Below are 12,398 nucleotides of genomic sequence, written 5' to 3'. Positions count from 1 at the left end.
TGGTCCAGAAAAAATTAATTCAAAGTTTCTTCTCCGTTTGGACTTCGTTTGATATTGATTTTCTAAAAAAACCAGAAACAAGCAAAAAAACAACAACTTGCACTAACTTAATAGGTTAGTCCCAGAAATGATATAAAATAGCATATAAATACATATAAACATCCAACATTGATACTATAATAGCACGAAACAATAAAAAATATAGATACGTTGAAACTGTATCAGTGTAGTATATTTAGGGAAGAAAGTTGAGACAGGAGTATAATTTTTACTCCCTTACAGCAGATTAGGGATCGGTGTGTGCGTTAGAGTAGTAAAATTGATTTTGTACTCCTCTAACGCCGGATAGAGATCAATTAGAAATGCCCTAAGGTGGCAACATGAATGAGCCAGCAAAAGATAAAAGGTTAAAAAACTTTCTATACATTGCAATCTCTCAGTGTGCCGTCAGCCACACTAGTTGAAAATACATATCAAATTCCTCGTACTCATTGAAGAAAAACACTGGCGCTTGTTTTATGTGGTCATGGATGAAGTCCTTAAAAAATATCTACCAAATTTTATTAGTAGTGAAAATAAAACTATTTTTGGGCTAAATTAGACGAGAAACATTTATTTGAGCTAATATACAGTATAATCTAATAAATCATGTCAAATCAGTGTTAAATAACATTCTCAACATCCAGGGGCATTATAGACTCTCACCACTAGCTACAGCCTCACCAACCGTTCTAAAAAATGTACCAAACAGTTTTGTTGATCTTCTCAACTTCAACCAGCTCCAGACGCTTCTTACTCTGCCGCAACCCAAACAAACAAGGCCTAAGTACATGCTCAATTTTTTTTAAACACGATGAACCCACTAGAATTTTCTTTATTGTATGATGGACATTTTTTATACATGCAGCTATGGGAACTCATCATGTCACCATGTAGAGCAAAAGACCCATCTTAGCATGCACTTCTCTCAGCGTGCAACTATGTCAAACCATCTTGTTATGTCATCATGGATGAAAAAAGACACACCTTAACATGCAGCATGCATTCTACTTATATCTAATAAATATTCTACAACAATGCAATAAAAAATACAATGAGTTGTTTAGTTTCAGTTCTCATATTATTAGGGGGTGTTTGGTTGCAAGAGACTAGACTTTTTTTAGTCCTAGGGACTAAAAAAAAGACCCTCCAGTAGAGTCTTTTTCTACTCCTTATAGAAAAATTCACTCCTGTTTGGTTACATAGGGACTAAAAGGGACTTTTTCTAGTCTAGTCTCTGTAACCAAACAGGGCCTTAATCCAAAAACCAATGCTTCGTACGACAAAATCTCATTGAGATTATTGTAACTAATTACAGCAGCAACACTCGAGTATTTTTTTCATGAATACGCAAAGTTTGCGTATCATTCCACTGATAGAAGAAGTTTAAAATGAGTACAAGATATGGTACCACACATGAGACAAACGCAATAGGCGTGAACATGATGCGCAGAGTAGAGAAGTAGGGGATGCTCGGCCCAAACAAGAAAAAATACAGCTAAACTCGTCATCCGGAGGAGTAGCCCAACCCAACAACAAGACGATCATGAAGACCCAAGAATGCCGCAAGCAAATAAGACAACGCCTTCATGAAGAAGAATGACGCCGAGACGCCACTGCCGTCTGATCCTGATAACCGGAGCTAGGGTTTCCCCTAATCTTTGAAGAGGGCCCAGATAACGGTCGTGACAACGTCTCTAAGAAGGGAACGGCACCTACGGGTGTCGCCGCTGCCAGCATAGTATGTGGAGATTTTGCCGTGGCCAGAGTCCGAGCAATCCCAAACCGTCAGATCACGAATGGAAGAAGAGGAAGTCATGGTTAGGTCGGGGCCATAACTGCACGAAGGGGAGCCACACCCGTTGCCGGACGCGCGAGCAACAAAGCAGCTGAAGGACACAGATGGGGAACGAAGGTGTGCAGCTGGGCGGAATGAGAGGCGCTAATTATCTGCAAAGCATCATGTAATTGGATGCACAAAAGAGAATAAGCATACGGGTAATATTTTCAATAAAAAATGCTTCTGTATTTTTTGCACACTGAGACGAAGTACAACAATAACCACCGGTGTGTCTGAAAACTACTACAAAAGAAAAGGTCCATCAGATACGTTCCACAATCTAAATAACGATGTAGAGTTCCTCTGTAGGCAAATAAACCAAGGGCGTACTAGCATTTTGAGACCAAAGCTATTATTCTTCACTCTCGAGATATCAAACAGAAAAAAAAAGCCACTCCAAGAAGGCGAACACCAAAGTCGTAGCAAATGAATTCCCTCAAAAACAAAAAAGTCGTAACATATATCTTTTTTTTTAGACAAAAGTCGTAACATATCTGAAAGAGGTTGCAGGCCGAACGAGCCCTGCGCGATACTCGGGAAAAGCAAACGTTCAAGCACATCTCCACCGGCCCAGCAGCGAGCCAGCAACCCATGGACTGGGCCATGCACGAGCAACCATCATAAATGGAGAGGAAAGGTTCGACCACAGAATAATCCCACGTCGCCAAGCGCAGCGGCACTGCGATGCATCGGATGGTACATATATGGGGTGCGGAGCTAGCGGTAAAGTCTGCCTTAAACTAATGAGTAAGGAAAACAAAGCGCTGCGGTGAGAGCCGCTCGCGGTCGGGGTCAAAACCTGCACGGCAATTTTTGTAGGGGAAAGAGGCTGGAGCGGGTACTGACACTGCGGTCGTGTTACGGAAAATTTTTGCAACACAGGTCATGTTATGGAAATTTTTGCAACATATGTCAAGTTGCATATTATTATTATTTGCAACAGAGATCCGTTGCAAAATAATTATCTTTGCAACAAAAGCTTCGTTGCAGTTTTTTCGGCAACGAAGGCCTTGTTTCAAATAAGAAATTGCAACGGATCTGACGAATTGAGCGACTAAGCGTCACCCTTTTATCATTACAACATAGGTCATGTTGCGGGATATTTCTGCAACATGAGTCATGTTGCAGAAATTTTTGCAAGATTTTTTTTTGCAACAGAAGTCTTGTTGCAATTTAGTTTTTTTGCAACAGGGGTCTTGCGGAAACTCATCGTAGTGGACATTGAGCACGGAGCGGTGCCCGCGTTGACCGAAAGAAAGAAAAAAGATCGCTCCTGTTCGCTCCCTCAGGACACGTGTCGTACGGACGAGTAGCGAATGCTCGCGTCTGATCTGCCGGTAGAAGCCAAGCGTTTTCCTAAAACAACTGAATCGTAGAAGCACTTTGCAACACTAACCTATCAATTTTGCTAAAGCCACATCTCTAAAGACGCACAGGATACGCCATTGGAAAAAGCAGCTATGGTGTGCCGTACATGGCAGCAGTGCACAAAGTAGTGTGTGCGGCAGTAAAAATCAAATACACATGGATAAGCATCAGCTAATATCCCACGAGTACCACGCACGTGCAAGGGATGGACGTGAAGACACTGTGTATCGTGGGAGAAACGGAACAGGGATCTAACGGCACAGTGGGCGGCGGACGCGCGCTAAAAATTAGCCGGGTGAAACTAATCGTTTCCCTTTTAACATTCAATTAAGTATATATTTTTTAGTACTATTCAGTATATAATTAGGAATATATATAATGTGCGGTCCAAACCTCTTACTATGCACTCCCTCCGTCCCTTTGTAATGGGTTGATTCAACTTTGTACTGACCAAGTGGCTCAACTTTGTAAAAAGAAAATTGAGTCACTTCACTTTGTAAAAAAGAAATTTGTGAAAAAAGTTGAGTCACTTATTTTGGGACGAAGGGAGTATAATATATTGTGCATTGAATGCCTGGTTCCCCTAGTGACTCAGAGCAACTTCAACCGGGCGACCCATTTCGTCCGCCGCCGTTCGTTTGGGTCGGGGCGGACAAAAGTGGAGGCCCAACACGCCGACCCAAACCCAAAACGCGTCCGCGCCGATGCATTTGCGGCCCAAATGCGTCGGTGCGGACGCGGAACGGACGCCACGCGCGCCTTCTCGATATCCGCCGCGGCCCCACCTGACGGTCGCCCAACTACCCGCCCCCTTGCGGGCCAGCTTAATTTATGACCCCGGACCCACGTGCCATCGATGACGGTCGTCCTTTTTAAGCCGACCATGTGGTGGAGCTATCCTCATCCAGTTCCCATCCCCATCTAGGCCATGCTCGCTCCCCGTCGCCGACAAGCAAACCCTAGCCACCCCAGCCACCCAAGCCGCCCAAATGGGGCTCTTCTCTGGCAGCAGCAGCAAGTCGAAGGGCAAGGCCCCCGTCGTCCCCTTCCCCGCGGAGTTCACCCCGCCTCCGCCTACGCCAGCAGAGGCAGTGGGTGAACGTGCCCGTGTGAAAGGATCGATATGGTTGACTAGAGGGGGGAGGTGAATAGGCAACTAACAATTTTTAAGCTTTTTTTACTAAATTAAACTTAGCAACAAAGTAGGTTGTCTAGATGTGCAACTAAGTGAGCAACCTATATGATGCAATAACAACTAGCACAAAATCAAGCAATGGATGTAACACAAGTAGGCTTGCAAAAGCAAAGGCACGAAATAACCAAGAGTGGAGCCGGTGGAGACGAGGATGTGTTACCGAAGTTCCTTCCTTTTAAGGGGAAGTACGTCTCCGTTAGAGCGGTGTGGAGGCACAATGCTCCCCAAGAAGCCACTAGGGCCATCGTATTCTCCTCACGCCCTCACACAATGCGAGATGCCGTGATTCCACTATTGGTGCCCTTGAAGGCGGCGACCGAACCTTTACAAACAAGGTTGGGGCAATCTCCACAACAATTGGAGGCTCCCAACAACACCACAAAGCTTCACCATAATGGAGTATGGCTTCGAGGTGACCTCAACCGTCTAGGATGCTCAAACACCCAAGAGTAACAAGATCCGCTAGGGATAAGTGGGGGGAATCAAATATCTTGTGGTGGAAGTGTAGATCGGGCCCTTGTCACCCAATCCCGAGCAAATCAACAAGTTTGATTGGCTAGGGAGAGAGATCGAGCGAAAATGAAGCTTCGAGCAACAATGGAGCTTAGAGGTGGAAGAGGTAGTCAACTAGAGGTAGAAGACGCCCCTTATATAGTCATGGGAAATATCCAACCGTTATCCACATGTTCAGCCCGCGACACGCGGTACTACCGCTCCGGGGGCGCGGTACTACCGTGGTGGACCACGGTACTTCCGCGACAGTAGCAAAGGCCGGGACTAGCCTGACTAGGGTGCAGTACTACCGCTTGCGCGGTACTACCGCTCCCCCTTGCGGTACTACCGCAAGGCAGGAGAGTCACTGCCTGGGAAGGGCGCGGATGAAATAAATTACATCCGTGCCTACTTCCGCTGAAAATGAGGTGGTGAAAAAATCCGACGCCGTACTACCGCGAACGAGGCGCGGTACTACCGTTGAGGCGCGGATGTAAAAAATTACATCTGCTTCTACTACCGTGACGCCGCGATACTGGGTAGGAGGGCCACGGTACTACGACTCCAGGGGAACGGTACTACCGTGGGCTCCCGCGGTACTACCGTGCTGGACGAGCGGTACTACCGTGGGTGGCGCGGATGTAAAAAATTACATCTGCCCCTACTACCGTACCGGAGCGGCACTAGGCCTGGGAGCCACGGTACTACGGCTCCAGAGGAGCGGTACTACCATGACCCACAGCGGTACTACCGCTGGTACTTGCGGTACTACCGCAAATACAGCAGTAGCCGTCAGATTTCGGCACAACAAGGATAACGAAGCGAAGCTCCAAAGTGCACATAAAGGTAGGACAAGTGTACGTGTTGATTCCACCCAAACCTTTCCGACGCGGACCCCCTCTTAATAGTACGGCTTTCCTACGACTCAACTCCACCAAAGAGAAACGTAGAACAACGCCGACTTCAATAGTCTTCGAGGGGCATCGAATCGTCTCGTGCCAGGTGATGAAGTATCTGAGAAACTCAAGGCACACGATTAGTCCGCAAAAGCATTGTCATCAATCACCAAAACACCTAAGGGATAAATATGCCCTTACAATCTCCCCCTTTTTGGTGGATTGATGACAACACGGGATTTGCACATAGATAAGATAATTTTGAGTAAGGGCAAACCCCACCTCTCTATAATATAGACGGGCTCCCCCTAGATGTGTGCACTCTAGATGAATGCTTTGGACTGCATAGCACACAGACTAGGATCAATACTCCCCCTATATTTTAGAGACTAAGGCACGATAATTAACATCAAAGTAGAGCATAGCATAAAGATAGCACAATATAGCACAAGCTCGCTAGGATAGATAGAGTGCATGTGTCTTACACCAAACAAAGTAAAGCAACCGAGGTTCAAACGAGAAAGCAGCAAATAGTTCAACCGAGAAAGCAGCAAACACACGACACAGACGACTCGCAAACTCGCAAATCCCTACACTCTATCCCCCTTTGGCATCGAGACGCCAAAAAGGCAGAGAGGACACCTACACACAAGAGGTGGCTCAAGCAGGGAACTCGTCCCAACCCTCTCCGTCGGTCTCCTCTATAGCAGGGATGGTCTCCTCGACATCCTCCTCAGAATCAGTCCACCTGTAGCCTTGCTTCTCCATCCACTTGGCCTATGGAGTGATGCGCTCCTCAGACCCGCCAGACACTTCCTCACCATAGAGCTGCAAGATCTTCTTGTCCCTGCGACGACTCTCCTTGGACGCCCCGTGAGTCCTGTACTGCCCCTTGGCTTGCATGCAGAAAAGAGTCTTCATCTTGTCCTTCAGCTTCTTGGCCCATGATGGCATAGTGGCACTCTGGGAAGGCCTAGTAGCACGGCCCTCAGCAACATCCTCGGCGCCAGCATCCTCCTCATCAACAGCAGCCCTAGCAGCAGTCGCCTCCGCACAAGTAGTGGTGTTGGCCCAGTTGGATTTGATACGCAGACAGATGGGCTCATGGCGAATCCAGTCTGGAGCAAGGAACTCCTCACCAGGGAACATCTTCTCCCAAGTCTTCGAGATCAGCAAAAACAGATAGGGCCCATAGATAGGCACCTTGCGGTTGAACACTACAAACCGAAGCTCACACCACACGATGTGTGAGATATCAAGTGGCTGAGACTGAGACGAACGAGCCTCCTCGCAAATGAGCATCATATCCACCATATAGACATGAACCTTGTCTTTGTCACCGATGCGAGGAAACAAGGAGTTGCAGAAGATGCGATACATGATATCCAGAAAAGAGTTGAGCACCAACGTTGTCTTGCCATTGGCGAGCATCTTCTCAACCATGAACGGTGCAAGCTTGTCCTTGTTGGCAGACTCAACATTGGCATGGGGGCGAACACCCATTGGAGTGTTGAGCCCATCATCAGGAGCCTGGAGAAGATCCATAAACTCCTTCCAGGTAGCAGACAGTTGACGGCCATTGGTCATCCAGGTAATCCTCCGCTCCTCATTGGAGTGAAAGTAAACAGAGGCAAAGAACTGACGGATAAGCTCAGGGTCATAGTCAAGGTGAAAGAATATCACATGCTCAATGCCAAACTGCTCCATCAAGTCCAGAGCCTCTCCAAAGTAGTCACGGAACTTGTCCTTCCTCATGTGATGCATATCAATCCATTTCACCTCCACGTAGGTATTATGCTTGTTCTTGATGACATCCAGATAGATGTTGGTCTGTTGCTTGTTCCAGAACAGCTGAAAGCCTCTCACAGTGGAACGAGGGTGCACATATGGGTGAAGCTGCCTGAGACGGACATACTCAGATGGGGCTATCTCATTCATGCCCTTAGCGGGCTCCTTGTGCTTGCTAGCTGAGGTCTTAACATTGCGCTTGGAGGCAGAAGAGCCCTCTGGTACTTCACCTGGGTTACGCAGACACTTGGAGCCAGTGTCACGACTGGGATTGGCCGGCGAGAGCCACCACCTGAGACACACACACAAAACACCAAAGACGAAGAGAAGATCAATGCAAAGGCCATGATAAAGCACAGGAAACACATAGAAGGCATACGAGAAAGTTGGCATGCGATAGATGCGAGTCACGGTAGAAATGCCAGTGCCTGCGGTACTAAAATATTAGTACCGCTCCAAAACGCGGTAGTACCGTGCGAGGTCACGGTAGTACCGTGGTTGGAGCGGAAGTAAAATTTTAGTGCCGCAGAGAGCACGATAGTACCACTCCCGAAGGGCGGTAGTACCGTGCAAGCGGTAGTACCGCGCCAGACAGGCGGTAGTACCGCGTCGCGTCAGATCCAACCGGCGGTTTGAATCTGAAAAGAACCGCGAAACAACAGCGGTGCTACGGTGATCAAATCTAGCACAAGACAACAATACAAGTATAAATCCTACACAATACCACGCTCCTTCATCCTACTCTTGCATAGATTAAGCCTATGAATCTCAAGAACACACAAGCCTCCCCCAAAACCTAGAAACACCAAACACAATCAACAAGGAGAGGGAGTTGGGGAAAAACCTTGGTCCATAGCAAGAGCACGTGGTGGGGAACGATCCCACCGGACGGAATCACGGGAGGGCAGCCGGTGGAGGAGATCCGGTGACGAACGCCGGCTCCGTTCTTGAGCGAGGGAGAGAAAGAGGCGATGTGGGGGAAGAACTGCGAATGGGTATGGGGAGTTAGAACTCCCCCTGCCCGTCCTTATCCCCACGCGCCCAAACCGGCGCGGTAGTACCGTGTATCATCGCGGTAGTACCGCTCGGGCGGAAGTACCGCACCGAGGCAGTAGTACTGCTCAACTAGGCGACAGTAAAAAAATTACTGCCACTGGTGACGGTAGTACCATGCTCCCACAAGCGTTAGTACCGTGGCTGGCTGCGGTAGTACCGTAGCTGGCCGCGGTAGTACCGTGAACTCAAGTCACCGCAAGTTTCAACATGAGAAGAAGGCCTTTGCACGGAAGCTTTTCACACATAGGAAACCACAAGAACACGCACAAACTAGAGGCAGAAAGACAACAAGAAACCACCAAGCGACAAAGGCTCTCGAGGAGAGAGGGCGGTGGCCGAAGCCACCTATGTTTGAGTTGGATGGTATGGCACCGCGAAGAATTATCCTTGGGCCCTTGACCAAGACTCGTCTTTGACGCACAAGTACCATCAAAAATGGCTAATGTGAAAGAGGTGATCGATTTATGCATAATGGGGGCAGGGAGAGTTCATTGAGAGAACAACACTCCCCCTATGTCCATGCCTACACCTAAACTAGACATCAAGTTGAGTGTGGTGGGGGGTACACGGGTTCAAGTCACATTGCTCAAATCAATGATATTTAGCTCATGCCTTAACTCGCGAAATCTTGCTTCATCCAAGGGCTTCGTGAAAATATCTGCAAGGTTATCATGAGTGTTGACATACTTGAGCTCGATCTCCCCTCGCCTAATGTGATCCCGAATGAAGTGATACCGAATCTCAATGTGCTTTGTCTTGAAGTGTTGCACCGGGTTGAGAGAAATCTTGATGGCACTTTCATTGTCACACCAAAGAGGCACTTTGTCACAAATGACACTGTACTCCTTTAAAGTTTGCCTCATCCATAGAAGTTGAGCACAACAACTACCGGCCGCCACATAGTCCGCTTCGGTGGACGAGAGAGACACACAACTTTGCTTCTTGGAAGACCAACTTACCAAAGAGCAACCAAGAAATTGGCACCCTCCGGAAGTGGACTTCCTATCCACTTTGTCTCCCGCCCAATCAGAATCCGTAAAACCTTCAAGCTTGAAGTTTGCTCCTCTTGGGTACCACAAGCCAAAGTTTGGGGTATGAGCCAAATATCGAAAGATTCGCTTGACCGCCACATAGTGACTTTCCTTCGGTGCGGCTTGAAACCATGCACACATCCCCACACTCAACATGATATCCGGTCTAGATGAACAAAGGTAAAGCAAGGAGCCAATCATGGAGCGATATACCTTTTGATCCACCGCTTTACCATTGGGATCGATGTCAAGTTGGCACTTGGTAGGCATTGGTGTAGTAGCCGGCTTGACATCACTTAGCTTGAATCTTTTAAGCATGTCTTGAGTGTATTTGGCTTGGTTGATGAAGGTTCCTTCTCTTCTTTGTTTGATGTCAAAACCAAGGAAGAACTTCAACTCTCCCATCGAAGACATCTTGAACTTGGAGGTCATGAGAGCGGCAAATTCCTCATTGAAAGCTTTGTTAGGAGAACCAAAGATAATATCATCAACATATAGTTGGCATACAAACAACTCCCCTTTGACCTTCTTAGTAAAAAGAGTGGGATCGATTTGTCCTACTTCAAATCCATGATCTTGTAGCAACTCGGTAAGGTGGTCATACCACGCACGTGGGGCTTGTTTAAGGCCATAGAGTGCCTTATCGAGTTGATACACATGATCCGGGAAGCAGGGGTCCTCGAACCAGGGGGGTTGCTTGACATAGACCAACTCATTAATAGGACCATTAAGAAAAGCACTTTTCACATCCATTTGTTGCAACTTAAAGTTGTGATGGGAAGCATAAGCAATCAACAAACGAATGGATTCAAGACGAGCAACGGGAGCAAAGGTTTCACCGTAGTCGATACCCTTGACTTGGGAGTGGCCTTGTGCTACCAATCTTGCCTTGTTGCGAATGATGTTCCCATAAGCATCTTGGTTGTTCTTGAAGATCCACTTGGTTCCAATGACGTTGTGGTTCCCCGATGGTCTTGGCACCAATCTCCACACCTTGTTGTACTCGAAGTTGTTGAGTTCTTCATGCATGGCATTGAGCCAATCCGAGTCTTCGAGCGCCTCATAGACCTTTTGCGGTTCAACACAAGAGACAAACGCGTGATGTTCACAATAGTTTGCTAATTGTCTACGAGTGCTTACCCCCTTTCTTAGGCTTCCAACCACGTTTTCCATGAGATGGCCTTGGGTGGTGAGCTTGGAAGCAATCTTCGCGGCACGACGCTCTAATTCCTCCTCGGGTGTGGAAGGAGGAGGGATAACTTGATCATCTTGAGCGCCGTCATGAGCTTGTTCTTGATCTTGAACTTGCTCGAGGGGGAGAACTTGACCTTGGGCATCATTTATAGGTTCACCACCATCTTGAGGTTGATCTTGCCCTTGGTCTTGTTCACGAGGATGAGGGCCTTCACTTTGTTCTTCGAAAGCGTGTGGGTCTTGGGGAGGTGATGGCTCCACTTGAGTGGAGCATTGTCCTTCTCCTTCGGCCACAAGGGGTTCCTCAATGGGTAGGATTTGACCAATACCCATTCTTCTTATGGCCTGGGGAGGAATTTCATCACCTACATCACAAGTACCACTTTGCTCCACTTGGGAGCCGTTATTTTCGTCAAACTCCACGTTACACGTCTCCTCAATGAGTCCGGTGGACTTGTTGAGAACACGGTAAGCATGAGAGTTTGTAGCATAACCAATAAATATGCCCTCATGAGCTCTAGCCTCAAATTTAGACAAACAAACACCTTTCTTGAGAATGAAACACTTACAACTGAACACCCGGAAGTACTTGAGGTTGGGCTTGTTGCCGGTGAGTATCTCATAAGGAGTCTTGTTCAAGCCTTTGCGAAGATAGAGCCGATTGGATGCATGACATGTGGTGTTGATGGCTTTGGCCCAAAAGTTGTATGGAGACTTGAACTCCACCATCATGGTCCTAGCCGCATCCATCAAGGTCCGGTTCTTCCTCTCCGCAACACCATTTTGTTGAGGGGTGTATGGAGCAGCATATTGGTGCTTGATCCCCTCATCACTAAGAAACTCATCCAAGGTGTAGTTCTTGAACTCGGTGCCGTTGTCACTTCTTATTGTCAAGATCTTTGCATTGTGTTGACATTGAGCTTCATTTGCAAAGTCGATGACTGTTTGTTGAGTCTCACTCTTCCTCTTGAAGAAGTATACCCAAGTGTATCTTGAGTAGTCATCCACAATCACCAAGCAATACTTTCTTCCTCCAAGACTATCAAAAGATGGAGGCCCAAAAAGATCCATGTGAAGGAGCTCCAAGGGTCTCTTCAAGTAGATGATGGTTGATGGAGGGTGAGCCTTTTCATGAAGCTTTCCTTCGATACAAGCACTGCAAGCACGATCTTTGGCAAAACTAACATTTGTTAGTCCACGAACATGGTCCCCCTTGAGAAGACTTTGCAAAGATCTCATATTGACGTGGGCTAAACAGCGATGCCAAAGCCATCCCACGTCAACTTTAGCCATTAGGCATGTCGCGGTCTTAGTGGATCGCTCCGAAAAGTTAATCACATAGAGACCGTTCTCAACATGCCCAACAAAGGCTACTTTAAGAGTCTTGCTCCACAAGAGGGCCACGGTATCAATGTCAAAGAAGGTAGCAAAACCCATGAGTGGAAGTTGACGAACGGAAAGCAAATTGTATGCAAGGGACTCAACAAGCATGACTTTCT

This window comes from Triticum aestivum, chromosome 6B (assembly GCF_018294505.1).
Source record: "Triticum aestivum cultivar Chinese Spring chromosome 6B, IWGSC CS RefSeq v2.1, whole genome shotgun sequence".
NCBI classification, from domain to species: Eukaryota; Viridiplantae; Streptophyta; class Magnoliopsida; order Poales; family Poaceae; genus Triticum; species Triticum aestivum.
Note: the sequence above shows the minus strand (reverse complement) of the source record.